This window comes from Triturus cristatus, chromosome 6 (assembly GCF_964204655.1).
Source record: "Triturus cristatus chromosome 6, aTriCri1.1, whole genome shotgun sequence".
NCBI classification, from domain to species: domain Eukaryota; kingdom Metazoa; phylum Chordata; class Amphibia; order Caudata; family Salamandridae; genus Triturus; species Triturus cristatus.
Window position 1 is genome coordinate 1,238,741,179 of NC_140589.1, and position 17,738 is coordinate 1,238,758,916.

A 17,738-nucleotide genomic window follows, 5' to 3' on the forward strand; every position below is an offset into this window, starting at 1 on the left:
GCCCGTGGGGGCCTTTTTTTTAAAGGGCCGTATTTTGCAGCGCAGCTGCAAAATCGGCCCTGTAACAAAATCGGTCGAAAACCGGCCCTGGCAAAGAGCTCGCCCGCACCCCCAAGCTGGGGGGGGGGGGGGGGGTACGGCTGAGCACTTTGCCAGGGCCGGTTTTGGTTCCCAGTCCGCCCTGCACACACACACATGCGCGCGCACTCACGCACGCACACACACGTGCATAAACCACTCAGTATTCACAAACTGCAAGACAAAACAATGAGTATCCTCCATGGTGAAAACTGCCAGACTTCCATTAGCATAATGGATTACAATACAAATAAAGTAAATATACTTTTTGGGAAAAGAAAGGCCAATAGAAGTAAGGTCATGCCGTCAGACGTCAAGTTGTAAATGTTCTGTGAGGATAATAGCTGCAACTTTCCCATATTAGTAAAGCATTTCCCCCTTGTAGCACTCTGAGATCGATAGTTCTCTGAGGCAGCCATTAAAAGCTGGCTCCAGCGTCTTCAGATCCGCTCAGCTCCCCGGGTTCCCGTGTAATGTTGTTTTTTGTACAGCAACGAACGGCCGATACAAACGGGCCACGCACACCGGCTTTGTCATGCGATGCATAGACAGCAAATTCTATAGCATGGCAAAGGGCAGCATGACTTCTGAGGCGGCGCTACGGCCGATACAAACGGGCCACGCACACCGGCTTTGTCATGCGATGCATAGACAGCAAATTCTATAGCATGGCAAAGGGCAGCATGACTTCTGAGGCGGCGCTACCTGGACGAGCCTACAGGTGGTTTCGGAGCCCTGGCCCGGCCTGCTTGGCTAGCGTCGCTCCGTCATGAAGAAGCCAGGCGTCATATGAAAACAGCTGCGCACTTTAAAGAGAGCGCTACATTAAGGAGTAAATTAGGGGTCAGCATTGTAACCAAAGTTCTGCTCCATGAATCTCCCCCCCCCTCCCCCCTTCCCCTCCACCACCTCAAATCCTGGGTCCGCCAGTAACTCTGTGGGGCGTGGTGCATAGGGATTACAAGATGGAAGCTGAACAGGAATTGTAAATTGTATTTACATAGCGCTGAATACCCCTGACGAGGCGTTGAAGTGTTGTGGAATTCCCGAAGGAATCATTAGCTCCAGGTTAGAATTCCTTAATAATTCTTTTTAAAGATTTTGGCTGTGTACAGTAGCTCAAGTCCGCAAAGAAACTTACTGGCTCTCTTGATAAATCTTTGGACCTTGCAGCTACAGGCTTTATGAGAATTACTGCAATTCTCATATTGGGGCCCTAGAAACCGCATTTCTATAAAAACGAGAAAAGATTGCCGAAAAGACGTACATGCTATAAACTCTGACTACTGTTTTTATTTGTGTAGTGTCTTGGTGCCTTGATATGAGACCTTCCAAGCACTTTAATTGTGTAATATTAGACAATTGTCTCTCAAGGCTGCAATTTTTATTCTATCTATGCTGTCATGCCATGTAGGCGAGCAAAACAGGATCAAGATTGAGGACAGAGCGCTATAAGAACAGGACACCAATTTGCGCACGGTCACAATATTAATCAGTTGGGAAGCGGCAGCACATAATCACGACAAATCAAGGACAAGTAATTGGAGTTGGTGGGGGCTCTCCTGACATATAGCCATGATTGGTCTGAATCCATTCTTGAAGAGGTCGTGGAGTCCGGAATAGGCATATAGGATATGCATGCTGCGGCGAAGACTTCACTGAGATGGCTACTGACCTTCTGAGTTGGGTATTTTGTGGTTTCAACATTCCAAGCACGCCACTTGCAGGTGCTTCCTTATATCAAGTGTTTACATCGACCAACTACCACAGGTTCAGAGTTTGTCTATTCAATTGATCATTAAGTCTCTGCAGCCTGCCGACAACCCCCATAGATCCCATAATGTCCCTCCTCCCTCACTTTAAGCAGGCGTTCCATAATAAACCATGAGACAATACTGAGATATGGTAATAACATTATTGCATGGTATTACCACAGGGTGTAAGATTACAGAGTAAAAATTGGAAATGATATGTAAATTATGAATTACGCATTTTACAACTTTTTTGGCACCTTGTTATCACCAGAATTTAGCTGATGTTTCAACTGTCAATCAATCAATCAGGGATTCTTTAAGCACGCTATTCACCAGTGTGGGTCTCAAGGTGCTCCGGTCAGTCAAAGAGCCTGGTCTTGAGGGTCTTCCTGAATATGTGCAGGGTGGGGGCACGTCTGATGTCAATCGGGAGCTCATTCCAGCTCTTGGCCGTGACGTAGGAGAACGTTCTGCCGCACATTCTGCCACCCGTTCTTGCTCTGCGGATGTGTGGAAGCGCAAGGGTTCGGCGAGGGCGAAGTCGGCTGATTGGAGGTTCCTCTTGGGTACGTGGAAGGAGATTCTGCCATTAAAATACTGGGGTCTGGTCTTGTGGAGGCATTTGTAGGCATGGGTGAGTATCTTGAAAGTTACTCTCTTCTCAAAGGGGATCCAGTGGAGGTTGCAGAGGTGTTGGGTGATATGTTTGTGTCGAGGGATGCCAAGAACGAGTCTGGCTGATGTGTTCTGTATGGTCTAGAGTTTGCGGAGCAGAGACTTGTTGATCCCGGCATAGAGGGCATTTCCGCAGTCCAGTCTGCTGGTTATGACTGCATGGGTGACGGTCTTCCTTGATTCGGGGGGATCCATTTGAAGGTCTTTAGGAGGATGCAGAGAGTGTTGAAGCAGATGGAGGTGACAACGTGGACCTATCAGGTCAAGGAGAGGGAGGAGTAGAGTATGATGTTGAGGTTTTGGACGTGGTCCGTGGGGGTTGGGGGGCTGCTGAGGGCGGTGGGCCACCAGGCGTTGGCGAGGACATCTGTCTTCCCTGAGTTGAGTTTCAGGCAGCTGCTGCTCATCCAGGATGTGACGTCCTTTATTCCTTCCTGGAAGTTGAGTCTGAAGGTGATGGAGTCTTTGGTGAGGGAGAGGATGAGCTGGGTGTCGTTGGCATAGGATACTATGCCAAGTCCGTGCTGTCTGATGATGGTGGCGAGGGGGGTCATGTAGATGTTGAAGAATGTGGGGCTGAGCGATGATCCTTGGGGTACTCCGCAGTTGATTTACGTGGGTTCGGAGAGGAAGGGTGGCAGTCTGATTCTTTGGGTTCTGCGGGTGAGGAAGGAGCAGAGCCAATAGAGGGCAGTTCCCTGTATGCTGGCGTCATGGAGTCTGGCGGTGAGAGTGCAGTGGGAGATGGTGTCACAGAAAGGTCGAGTAGGATCAGGGCCATGGTGTGTCCTTGGTCAAGGAGGGTGTGGATGTCGTCTGTAGCGGCGAGTAGGGCGGCCTTGGTGCTGTGGTTGCTGCGGAATCCAGACTGAGAGGGGTCGAGGATGGAGTTTTCTTCAATGAAGTTTGTTAGTTGGACATTGACGGTCTTATCGGTGACCTTGGCCATGAAGGGGAGGAGGGAGATGGGACGGTAGTTCTTGGGGTCCATGGAATCTGCTGAGGGCTTCTTTATGAGGGGTCTGACTTCTGTGTGTTTCCAGTCATTGGGGAAGATGCCGGTTTCGAAGGTGGCGTTGATGATGCGTCGTAGTTCTGGAATGATGGCAGCGGTGGCTCTGTGGAAGATGTGCGGGGGGCAGGGGTCCGTGTGGCCTCCTGAGTGGATGCCTTTCATGGTCGATGCGGATGCATTGTCTTTGGTGGTGACCGGGGTCCAGGAGGAGATGGTGGGCTGGCTGGCGTTGCTGGAGGAGGGAGTGGTTTCGGAGTTAGGTGACTGGTCGTTGAAGTTGTGGTAGAGGCTCTTGATTTTCAGGTGGAAGTAGGAGCCAAGCTTGTTGCAGAGGTCCTGGGAGGGGGTGATGTCTGTGGTTTCGCTGGGGGGTTTGGTGAATTCCTGGTTAATGCTGACGAGTTCCTTGGAGTTGCTGGAGTTGGCAAGGATCTTGTTCTGGATGAATGTCCTGTTGGTGGTTCTGATTTGCTGGTGGTATTCCGTCATGGCGTTCTTGTAGGTGGTGCGGTCTTCCGTGGATTTGCTGTTCTTCCAGTTCTTCTTGAGACGTCTGCAGGTGCGTCTGGCTTCTGGAAGGTCAGTGGTCGGTGGTGAACCAGGTGGCCTTTCTGGGGCACTGTCTGTTGGGGTTACGTAGGGGCGTGAGCTTGTCTGCGCAGTTGGTGATCCAACTGTCCCAGAATTTCTGTGATTTGATGTGGTGTATATGCATAACTAAATTCATTGGGATTTGAAATCATTGCTAAAGAAGCAATAACAAAGCCAAAAATTCATGCCTTTATAATGTGATCATTGACCTGTTGGCATTGCAAATCCTTGTTTGCACAGTCGTTTATGCATCATGATGTATGTACACATGCTATACAATGCCTAGGTTCGGATACAATATGACACATGTACTCACATGACACTCATTTTGCAATGACAAAAAAGGCAACGCAAGATGGTTGCCACACGCACACTCATGTTGTGATGACTTTATTGTGACGCGCCATTTGCTAGTTTTACTTTTTCATTTTCTTTACTGTTCCAACAAGGGCGACATCCGTTTTGAAACAGCAAAATAAAAAGTGCACAGGAGTGCGTTAATGAGAATCAAGGGTTCCGGCAGCACTGTGAAACTGCCAGGTGCTTGGAATGAAAAAAAGTAATAAACATGGATTGGGGATCGTTGGGGGAGCCTAGGATCAGCAGGAGGTGGAGAATGGGGTAGCGGGACATTATGTGAATGCATACTACTTCTCAGATGTTCTAACCACCTCTACCATCACTAATGTAGCAGAAGAATACGCTTTGAAGCCAATAACACAGAATGACACCTTTTACCCATCCCTCATCTTCTGACTCACACAATACCTGGGGTGAATGGAAGCATCTACACTGTATCAATATCGTAGCTATAAACATTAAAATAATTGCGAGCAGAATATTTATTTTGACTGCGAGCAGCAAGATAAGAGGGCTGGTTGCTCTCAGTCAAGATGTTTATTACTGTACTGGAAGTCCTATTGGATACCTTATTGTAATGTAATGTATGTTGTTCTTTCCCAGGGTTTCTGGGTATTGTAGTTTTATCTTGGCTGCTGTTTTAATTAAAGCAATAAATAAGCATATTATGGTCCTCCAGTCTTGTAATAAAATCCCCAGGCTGACTGTGACATACAGAGGAATACAGAGGCTTGTAGTAGCAGACATTATTTACTTTCTCACGCAATTTGCATCACTGTAGAGGAAGGAAGAAGGCGAAGATGCGGGGTATAGTTTGTACAACAAAACAGTAGTACTACTATTATGTGCAGTTGAAGTAGACAAAGGAAGAGGTTGACGGGTGTCACACTTTAGGCTTTAAGCCTCAAAAGAATGTGCACCTACCTAGGTGGGTGCTAATATGCTTTTCAAAATCACTTCTATTACATATTTAATAATCATAGGACTGTTTTGAAGTCAGTTATTTTCCTGATGCAACAATCTCAGTCAACATTAAAAGAACCATATTTTCCATACCAAGTTAAATTTTTCGGTGGCTAGATGTTAATGTGGGTTTGCACTTGCAGTAGGCTTTGGAGTAGTTCCAGTAATATTTTGAAAGACTAGCTATATGTGTCATTTTGCTGAAGTATGATGGCCACCCATTTGTAACTATACGAACAATCCATTTATCTATTTAGTCCTTCTTTTACTTCACCGACAGCAGTATTTATGGAAACCAGCCCCATGTTATTGTCATAGTCTCAGGAGCTGTAGCTGTGTAACCATAAGACTGCTGCCAAGGAGTGTGTAAAAAAATTGCATAGGAGAAGAGAGAGGAATGGCAGGACTTTGCAGATTCTGGTCTCTAAGGAAAAAACCCAAAAAAAAGAGAGACCTGAATGAGGGGGGCAGAGGACCAAAGGACAGAGGTGGGAGGTGGGGTTGGAGACAACCAAACTTTAAGCATGTATCGGTAGGTAAAGCTTTATTCGATAAAAAATATCATAAAAGCACAACATACAATGGTAAAAAAGGATCAAGTTAGACAATAAAAAGCAACAATTGATCGTAAATACATCTAAAAAGGTTATAAAAATAGTTAAGAACAGCATGTAAAAAACAAGACAAAGTGCTTGGTGACCTGAAGTTTGTTAAGGTGCAAATGGGAACAAATCACAGAAGTGGATCTCACATGCGTACATGTGTGTCAGTAGGCATGTACTACTTTTCATATGTTTACCTCCACAAAATGCTTTGGGAAGATGGCAAGGGTGATGGACAACTCTGAATGAATGTCTAAAGGCAGCAGAACCACAGTATCCAATGACTGAAAAGGGTTGTCCAACAGCTCCTTTCTGAATATGTCTATGTATGTATGCAAGTGTATATGCATGTTGACCCATGGCACTATGATTGACAAGCTCCCCTTTATTTTATTTCCAGGTTTGTATAGCACCTGAATCACCCCCAAAGGGGTATCTCTGCGCTCGTGGACCGACGTGAATATACTGGCACTATGGAACGTCTAGAACAAATGTGTTCTTCACTGCACTCTGCTGGGAAGGAATGGCACACAATATGCATACGTTATTCCTCCTACAATACACTGTTTAAAAATCGTATTCATTTAAGGAACACAGTGGTACTTGCACTATTTTTTAAGAGATGTGCATTTTATCAGTGTTTTGCAAACATTTGCAGGTAGTGAAATACTTTGGAAACCTGCACATATTTGTAGCACGTGACTGTCAAGGTAGTGAGGCAGAGCAGTCCAAAGCTTACTCAGGGGAGGCGCTGTGGAATAGAAATGCAGGTCCTGGAACGCAACATACAACACTTTATCTCACTGTCCAGTCAGTGCTCTTTCTAATAAAAAGTAAAAGTACTTTATTATGCACATTACTAAATACTATGCGCAAATTTGCAAAAAAATACACAATGGTAGATGGAAGTGCTTATCATAACACTCTCTAAAGGACCTCACTACCAACAGAGGATGCATACTAAACAAAGGTCCAACAGAACAGGTAACCCCGGCTTAAATGTATCCTGAACCCTCTACGCTGGACGCACCTATAGTAGTTTGTTCATCAGCAAGCTCTGACCTCGAAAGCCACAAACCCCCACCAGCCTGCCCCTGCATATACTGTACACAACATTGTGTGCAATTAATAAATGTCAGGCCTGCTAGCTTTGCCAGGGTGTCAATGCAACAACAAACTTAGAACTATAATATCATCAGCATTTCAAATAATATTACAACATTTCAGGAAATTACAACTTTACATTTGCATTTCATAATGTGTACAAAATTCGCTGCTATCGAACATTCAAAATCGGTCAACATATGAACATCATTTTGTTAGAAATGGGGGTTTCTAGTTGGCAATGATTGGCACCCTTTCCAAGTAGGGACCCTTCCTTCTAGTCTGGAAAAGGGAGTTACACACCCAAGATAACCCCTGCTCACCCCCTTGGTAGCCTGGCACAAGCAGTCAGGCCTATCTCGGAGGCAATGTGTAAAGTATAAAGTATTTGTACATAACACACACAGTAACACAATGAAAACACTTCAAATGAATATCACACCAGTTTAGAAAAATAAAGTATCTTTCTCTAAACCAAAAATCCCAAAACAACAAAAATCCAACATACACAACTCAAAATATGGCTTTTAAAAAGTTTCAAGCAATTCTGTCCATAGAACTCGATGGATGCGTTGATTTTAAACAAAGTACCTCAGATGTGCCACAAGGCAAGACAGCCGCAGAAGAGGGAAGCGTCAGAAAACACAGTGATGCGTCAGTTCCTGAGTCCTTGGGGAGGCAATGCGTGAATTCTGCAGCATGCAGGAGAAGTGCTGCGTCGAATCCAGGCTGTAGTTGGAAGCAATAATTCGAAATCAAAGACTGTTCTGCTCTGTGGTTGATGCGTTGAAAAAACGTGGCACAGAGGTGCCATAAGTGGAAACCCGGATGTGCTGGAGTTCAATGCGGCAGCAGCAAACAGGTGCTGCACTGATTTCTTCAGCCACGGTCCCATGATGAGTCGATTCAGCTGCACAGAAGGGCCTGCATTGGAGTCAGTGTGGGAATCTCAAACTTCTGAGACATGGTGTGCTGAACTCGGGCTGCGGCAGCTTTTTTGGCCGCTGACAGGTGCTACACCGATTCCTTCAGCCGCATGTTGGCAGTGCATGGAAATTTCTCCTGCAAGGCGGTGCTGCATCGGAAAAACAGGCACTGGAAAGATGATGCGTTGATTTTAATGGTTTCAAGTAGGTCTTTGCAGTAGGAACAACCTCCAAGGGCCCAGAACTGGATTTGGCACCACAAGGCAGGTTAGAACTCCAGCAGTGGAGTTCAGGTATCCTGCAGATGAAGTCTTTGACGTCTCTGAGACTTCCGACAGGAGGCAAGCACACACAAACCCTTGGGGAAACTTCACAAGCAGGATATAAAGCAAATCCAGTCCTTTTCCTTTGGAAAGCAAATGAAGCAACTGCAGGCAAACCCAGCAACGCAACACACAGCAAAGGGGCAGTACTCCTCCTCACAGATCTTCAGCTCTTCTCCTTGGCAGAGGTTCCTCTTAATCCAGAAATGTTCTAAAAGTCTTGGGTTAGGCCCAATACTTATACCTATTTTGGCCTTTGAAGTAGGCATTCTTCAAAGGATTGCCTTTGTAGTACACAGGTTCTTATCCTGCCTGGTCTTGACTCCAGACACACTTCAGGGGGGGGGGGGTGGAGATAGCAATGTGAAAGGCCGGGCATAGTCCTATTCAGCTTCCTCCACCACTCTAGCTCAGGATGGCCCATCAGCCTGCTGATGGGCCATCAGGATAATTAGGGCACACCTCAACTTACTCTGTGGGACTGTCTAGAGTGAATTCACAAACAAGCCCCTATCAGTCTAAACCAGACGTTGATTCCGCAGGCAGGCAGAGGCACAAGATGGTTAACCGAGAAAATGCCCACATTATAAAAAGTTTCATTTTTAAACATACAATTTAAAAACCACCTTTACTAAAAGATGTATTTTTAAATTCTGAGCTCAGAGAGCCCAACTCCAAGTCACTAGCTGTTCGCCATTGAAAGTTACACTTGTAAAATGTTACAAGGCAGCTCCAATGAGGATGACGCCAATGGGAGAGCTAGTCCTTGCAATAACGAAAAACGAAATTGTCAGTATTTCACTATAAGGTCATGTAAAACACACTAGTACATGTTCTACCTTTCACATACACCCCACCCTGCCCATGGGAGTACCTTGGGCCTACCTCAGGTGTGCCTTACATGTAGTAAAAAGTAAGGTTTGGGCCTGGCAAGTCCGTGCACTTGCCAGGTCGACATGGATGTTTAAAACTACACTCACAGGCACTGAAATGGCAGGCCTGAGACAAGTTTACAGGGCTACTCATGTGGGTGGCACAATCAGTGCTGCAGGCCCACTAGTAGCATTTGATTTACAGGCCCTGGGCACACACAGTGCACTTTACTAGGGACTTACTAGTAAATCAAATATGACAATCATGGGTAACCTATCATAATCACAATTTACCCAGAGAGCATGTGCACTTTAGCGCTGATCAGCAGTGGTAAAGTGCCCAGAGTCCTAAAGCCAACAAAAACAGGTCAGAAAAAACAGGAGGCAAAAGGCAAAAACTTCGAGAAAACCTGCAAAAAAGTCCAGGTCCAACACTTTTCTCTTTTAACACTGATGACCAAACATTCTAGAATACAATAGCAAATATTCCCTGTGCTCCCAAGAACCAGAAGGCTACAAGTCCTAGATCAGAAATGCTTAAAAATAAAGTGACAGCCTCCAAGAGTCATGAATTTCAATGACTTGGGATTTTTGCGGTGACCTTTCCAAATTTTCAATTGGCACGCCTTTGGGGACAGCTGCACTCCTGGCAGTACCCCAAGCAAGTTCCAATTTGATGGTGGTTCCTATGCTCTTCCTAGGGAGGGCACCGCAAGTGAAAAATATGCAAATTCCAGTGTTCCGAGTACCTTCTGGGGCACAACTTTGCCTTTTTGACTATTCTTGTTGATAAGGCCAAACAGTCTGATTCAATTTCCTTTTTTTCTTTATTGCTCACCCAGCACAACTTTGGTTTGTCTAGGTGCCCAGCCCCAAACAGGCACCCACAGAAGTTTTGTTAGGGAATGAGTGAGCCCCAGAGCCTTCATGGGCCCAGGACAGGTGACTGGTAGCTGACATGAGAGCCTACCTCCTCATTCTCACCTTCCCATGTTCAGCACAGATGAGGACTGTCACACTAGGTATCTCCAACTTCCCCATACAGGGGGAGTAGGGTGAGGCACTGAGGAATGCTCACAGTGCTTCGGTGCTCCCTGGGAGCTGTGACAAATAGAGCTGCTGGTATATTGTAACCTAAATGAGTGGGACTCGACCCAGGCCCGCTAATTTAATAGTCAAAATCCCATCAGTCTTATCTCTTTAGGAACGAAGAACATGGACTTGCTGAGGAACACTGAGGGAAAGGGGAATGAGAGAGGGGACTTCTATAAGGAGCAGATGAACATTATTTAAAAGGTGCAATTCGATCAAGGGCGATGGGTCACGGAATCATGATAAACAGACAAAGCTGTGTCCACATCCAAATGAGATAGGGGCAGACCCGTCTTCCTTGAGAGGTAACTGTTTTCCAATTGCATCGAGGTCTAGAGACTCCATTCATTGGTTTTCCATGAACAGTTTTACACAAGGAAAACCTGATCAGGTAATGATCTGAACAGGTGATGGGAAGAAGTGAATCACAAGAGACTTTGTTACCATTAGTAAAGATAAGATCCAGCGTATGTCCTGCCCAGCGAGTAGGGCCAGACACTATCTGTTTAAGTCCCAGTGATTCCAAATCTACTAAGAGTTGAATCATCACCTGGACCAGCACTGTTTTCACCATAATAGTTAAAGTCACCTAGTAAGAGAAACTTTGCAGAGGCCAAGATATAAGGTGCAATATAATCCAATAGTGACTGAGTAAAATCCTTTTCCGTGCCTGGAGGATGATATAATAGCCCCTATACCCAAGTTTTTGTGGCTCTATCCGATCGGATCTGACAAGAGAATAGTGTTCAGGAATGGCTCTCCAAAAACTAACGTGTGCTAAAATGCTGGGGCATCCTTGTAAATATCGCAATGTGAACATCAGCGATATTTACAAGGTTGTCCTGCCCAGTGACGCCCACTTTCCATCTCATTAGAGATGCAAAGGGAAGCACTGGGTAAAAGGGTGCTAACATGCGCTAATGCATGTTAGCACCCTCTTGTTAATAGGGCGATAGTTTTATCCCCGCTTTTTTTACTTTAAAAGCCAAAAAAGCGGAGATACAGCCCTTGTAAATATGCCCCTTAGTACTTAGTATCTCAGCAGCCCTAGCTCTTCAGGAGCAAAGAGATGGATGTAAAGGCATGTGTGCTAAAGGTAATATTAAAAAAGGGGGGTTGGGGGGTCCCCCTCCCCCCACAAAAAAAAAAACCTGATTCTATCGATGTGGAGGCAATCGGCATCGTACCGTCGTAAGAGAAAACGGAAATACACTTCCGCTTCCTCTTTACGACGTGCGACGCAGATCGGAAGAGCATCCATAGAAGAGAGGACGTAGCGAGGTAAGGGGGAGTTTAGTTTAAGTAATTAATGAGAGGGACGTGTAGTGAAGGGGAACATTTAAGGGTTTGTGGGTGGGGGAATCGCACAGAGAAACATTTTTAATGTTGAAGGGAGGGGAATTTATTAGAAGAAAAAGGGGCGGGGGTCGCACAAGGGCATTATTAAAAAAAAGAAAAGAACATTTACCACGAAAATGCCTTTACCGCTATGCGTGGTAAATGCATTTTCGTGGTAAATGTTATTCATGGTAACGGCATTCGTGTTGTAACGCATGCGTAGTAAAGGCATGCGTTGCAACAGAATGCGTTGTAATGACATACAACCGGAAAGAGGGGGGAGCAACTAATGACCAAGTGGAGACTGGGAGTCAGAAACGGACGGAACAAGCTATGTCTATCTGTGTGGACTATTTTATAAATTGGTTAACATACCCAAAATGCCATGGGCTGATAACAACGCAGATGGACATCTCTGTCACCCAATGCCTAAAGTCAGATGAACTACAGTAGCCAGAGGCTGAAAGGGACAATCCAGAAATCTGTTGACTGTACGTATGCGTATGGTGTATGTTGTATGTTTGGACTAGATTGTTTGTGTGTTTCATGTGAAGACTTGAGATCTTGCCATTCAGGAGGAGAGACCTAGAAACGGTTGCTATCTGGAGAGTTAGTGGAGCATTTGAATATATTCCCTTTAAGCGCGAAAAATGTAGCAATTGCAGTGGGACTAATTTACGGGATGTGAAGCGAAAGAAACATAGGTTTGAGACAACTGAACTACATAAATTGTTGGTTTTCAATTTGAACTCTTAGGTTATATAGTTGGCGTTTTTTTTTTATTTTAATAGTGCTTGATTTGTTTCATTATAAAAGGTTTTTGGAATGCAATGTGAATTATTAGGAATGATTATAGCGGCTTGGCTAAATAAACTAAAGAGCTGATTGATCACGCGGTAAAAAGTCAGTGGGACGGTAGAGATGTACGTTAACCAGATTTTTCCAATTTCTCCTGCTCTCACTGACCTATCAAAACGCGAGTAAATAGCCTGAAAAAAAGACTCACACTGTACTCTGAGACTATAGGCGTCTGTGAAGGCGACTGGATGTACAGAGGAGCGAAGAGTGCAGTTTAAGGAATGGACAGCACGTGACCACTATTCCCCCAGGTGCCTGTTCTCTTCCCAAGATGGCCGCTGCACCGCTGTCCTGAGCCCGCCAATTTGGAAATGTTGACCTCAGTTTACCTTTTGTCTTCCTTCGTCTATGTTATGATTTCAGCGCCCATTATTTTTCATAAAGGAGTTAAAGCCCATTATTATTGTTATCAAATTTGCCAAATGCATCTCTGCGTCTTTGCCTTCTCCTGAGAGGGATCAACTGAGGCAGGGAAGCGCGTGGGGGCCCAGAATTCTGAGGGAGACGTGAAGTCTCGGTGGGATTAACTGTGCTTTTGGAAAGTAATTGCACGGCTCTTCTCGGAAAAGGGCTGCTACTTGCAAGTTCAGATGGCATTAGTAATGCCAGGGTCGAGTATAACATCGGATATCGATTAGATGAGAGCAGCCCTGTGAAGCACACAAGGGCACTGCCGACTGCTGCTCACTAGAACAAGCGTTCGAAATGCAATTGGTCTCGCATTTGCTTGAGTTAAAGCTATTGGCAGTGTATATGGGAATGTCTTTTACCTATGTGTTATGGAGTGTATGCATGTGGTGTGTAGTGGAATTATGTGGGTTGTATTGGATTAGTTAGTTTTGTAATTATGTGGCGTTGAATTTTGTGGTGTGGAGTAGGTTTGTGTAGTGGAATTATGTGGTACGGTGTGTTGTGGAAATTCGTTGGCTACTAATTATTTGGTATTGAGTGTACTGGAATTATGTGGAGTGGGATTGTGTGTTATGTAGAGTCATTTTATGGAATTGTATTTTGTGTTGTGGAGTGATATGTAGTGGAGTTTAATTATGTTTTGTGCTGTTGAATTTTGTGTCACACTGTGGAATTGTGTGGTGTGGATGGGATGTATGTGGTGTGCTGTGTAATTGTGTTGTTGAGTTGTATTATGTGGTTTGGTGTTGAATTATGTGGTTTGGACTGGAAATGTATGGAGTTTAATTATGTGGTGGGGAACTGTGGATAGGTTTGCCTTTTTGGTGATGAAAAAGAACAAACAAGTAGGAGATAAGCTCCAAATCTGTGTGTTTGGGTGTTAAAACAAAGAATAAAAGAGAGTTAGAGGTATTAGCGCTGTAAATGTAAATGTCTCTCACCTATGTGTTATGGATCAAAGTGGATGTATGTGGTGTCTAGTGGAATTATGTGGGTTGTATTGGAATTTCGTAGTTGTGTAATTGTTCCACTTGCATTAGCAAAAGCCCTCTGAGAAAATCCTGCATGCATTTTGTTTCTATTGTTACATTACCATTCTGCTATGGAGACTGGTGCCCGAGACATTATTGTCAGTTCCATCATATACAAAGCAGCCTCCACTGAAGATATCAGAAATAAGATCTGAAAGGCTACCATTTGTGTATCATTGCATATTTCCACCAAGCACTATAGAGTGGCTATTGACCCGAGGACTGTAGCAATCCTTGAAAAGCCATCCCACAGCATGTTTTCTGTTGATTCCTTCTCAACTCACAATGGCAGAGATGTTATGTTGCTTTAAGATAGGATTTGATGAGGGGCAACCTGTACACCCCATATGGTGAAAATCTACTTAGCCGTGGATGTTGAGCCAAATATTTTGATATTCGCATATGACCACTCGATCATGGCGGACTAATGTGCAGTCCTAGACAGACTCTTCATGCTGAAAGATAATCTTAAACTATAGGAACAGACTATTCATTTACAATCGCTTCAAATAGCCTAAAGAGTCAAACTACATATTCCAGTGAATTTTGAACACGCAGCTGCGAGCGAGAAACCTGGGATGGATCAGAGCACAGTCTCATCTCACCTACTTTTTTCTACTGACTCTCATAAAGATATATAGGCCTCTGGCAATGGGACAAAAAAGATGAGGAAAGGTGCAAGAAAGAACGTGAATTGCACATAAGCTGACGAGGAATTGTTCCAGTGCAGCACAAGTGGTTTTTGTTAAACTACCCTGGCACAGCTGGCAAAAGATCACCATCTGGGGTGCACGTTTCTCAAGGCCTGTGAATGTGTTGCCAGTACCATTGTGGAACCGAGCAAACCAGTAGTTATCTTCATCCACCTCTCACGTGTGCTCATATTTCTCCAAGTGTTAGAAGATTCCAGCCCCTCCAGAGAACGCTTGCAGTGGGTTGAGCCAGACCCCTTTCACCACATTGTCACGACACGAAACTTGGTACAGAATAAGGAAACTGGTATAATGATGACTGGAACAGGTAAGTGAAGAATTCCTTTATTACGGCCACCACTCTGCCACCACAAGCACGTCGAACACAGGGAACAGCAACCTACTAACTCCGCCAGTCAGGCTGCTCTTGTCAACATTCCAAGGCGGCCTCTGGCTTAATAGAAGGACATGGGCACGACCCTCCGCTGTGGCGACATCGAAGAAGGACGACTCTCCACCTTGGCTGCTCCTGCCCGTGGAGTGACTAAAGGCGCCCCTCTGCTATATGCCGGGTGTGCCTTCATTACCCTTACATATCATTTTAGTAGTTCAATATGGCTGCGTCATAGAAAGCACATGCACATAGAACAGATATATAAACCATTTTTGTTTTAATCCACATCACAAGAAAATGTAGTTCTTCCCAGCACAAGGAAAAGGTGTTTTTTTCCATTGAATTACTGTAAAGTCAAGTCATAGTTTAAACACACATGGATGACTGAAGAGATAAAAAAGGATGACAAATGTAAAGAAAAAAAAATTGGCAACATATATTATGTACCTACCAGCCCTAGCACTGAAGTGTGCTTCTTTTTAGGTGGCTATGTGCATGTGGTCAGTCAAAATGCTGTCACTCACAGTGCAAGAGAGCCATTAGCTGAAGTGAGTTGACTTATTGCCTCGTCCTGTATGCTGTGATGGGTAAGAAATTGTGAATGACAGCTGAATACACATGTGTATAAAGAGGGTTGACCCACAGCCCCTCTGACTGTATATATATATATGTATGTATTTTTGTTTATAACTTTCTTTTTATACATGACACTGCAAAACAGCTAAAGCTGTCACAAGGCCAGACCTAAAAATGATCTCAATGCACTTGAAAGTGTTCCTAGCAAGGTAGAGCGAGTGAAGCTATGGACAAATGTAAGTTATGGGAATAACCCACAGAGGGATCTGCTCAACACAGTAACCCATCCTTCCTGACCATAGGGGAAAACAGACATCTAAGGGCAAACTATGGACCTAGTTGGAGACTATTGAAGATCTCCATGAGACAATAAGCAAGATCTCGTAACTGATAAGAGGCATCATAAAGTCCTTAGTCAATCAATCAATAAGACGTCCTAAGTCTATCCCTTAAACCTAGTAACTTCTACTAATTGAAACTTTTTAAACTTTTGATACATCTCCAAACCATTAGAGAATATTTTTGCAATGTTATAGCTTCTGTAGCTTCTGTAACATGACTAATGTCAAAGCCAACACAACAAAATAATTACTAATAGTTGTTGTGTTAACAATCAATTAATTGCCAACACTACTATTATACTAGTATGAGTGTAGTCAAAACGTGTGCAAACAAGTTCATTTTGGTATTACTATTAATCTTTCATTTTCAATACAATTTTAGGAGGACTGTAGTGTATCTTGTGCCTGTTTAAGCCTGTTCCTGATCACTTCCAGAGGCAAAGCATCACGAAAATCAGGGTTAGCAATATAAACTGATCACACGCATCTTTTTTATTAACAGCTAATACAACCCGTAAATGGCAACAAAAAAAAATTCTTACTGGTCTGTAGATGTGAACTATAACTTTTTTTCTGCTTTTCCAGTTTTCCCTTGAAATGTATTTGGTTCTTCCAAAGCATGTCACAAAGGATTTTGGAATTGAGGATGAAAAGTCATCCCTGATTTCTTGTGATACGTAATACGTTGAATCGACCTTCCTAGTGTGGGAACTCTGTAATTGTCCTCCTTTACTACCCGATCCTGACCTAAAAATATCTTTTAATGACATAAGAACACCACTGTTTAGATAGCTAATGTTATGTTTAGCAACGGTGAACCACCCATGCCTACTAAAACATCCATTAAAATGCCTGCGTCTAGTCCATTAGGCTGCAAGGTCAGCACTGACTGTATTCCAAATCTATATTTATTATTGCAGTATTATAGAAACTAAATTTCGATTTGGCTGAACCAGTTTATAATAAATCGACATGCTTGCCTTTAATTATTCAACAAAAGTTAAACGAGTGGGCGCCTTTAATAAATTATATTCCAGGAAAGACTACTGTACATAGTTGACACATTTCTAGTAATTCACATACATTCCTTTGGCTTTGATGTGAAACCTGGGCATAGTGTAAAACGTTCATACAAATGTATAGGGTTCACACAAAAAAAGAACCATTAGACGCAAGCCCAGAGAAGGGCATCTGCAAAAGAAACAGTTCAAGAGAAAAAAAGCATTTTCCCTTGCTCTTAAAAAACCGTTCTTTTTAATTGAGGACAATTACTTTATTTGAAAAAACACCACAATGTTGACCTACTAGATTCGACACTCTCAATACATGGGGACAATCTTGTGCTTGTTTTTGTTAGCCATCAAATTTTCAGTGTGATTTGACCATTCTATGGGTATGTCCATTGTTTACTTTGCCTCCCTTTGGCCATTTTTGGTCCCTTCCGAGAAAACCCGCTTGTTCTCACCCATTTGTAATTTAAGTGTGCAAGCAAAGGTTAAGCATCTATAGCCTACCCTAAGCTCACTCAGCCAACACTTGCTCGTGTAACTTGGGTATAAACAGCCATTTGTAAATAAGGCACATTTATACACGTAAACATTGCTTATCCATTAGAACATTGGAATGTTGGAAGCTCCATTGAAAACAATGGAGTGCTCCGGGCTTATAATGGCTGGTATAAGCCCGGAGCTCCAACATTCCAATGTTTCTTTGTTCACAGCTCTGGCTGTGAACAAAGGCTT

The 17,738-nt window shown here is 43.9% G+C and overlaps 1 protein-coding gene across 2 annotated transcripts in view; it reads right to left on the reverse strand.

Annotated features, from left to right (window-relative positions):
• Window positions 1-17,738, reverse strand: part of RGS7 (regulator of G protein signaling 7) — a 1,943,194-nt gene that overhangs the window by 1,834,991 nt on the left and 90,465 nt on the right. The window lies entirely within an intron of this gene.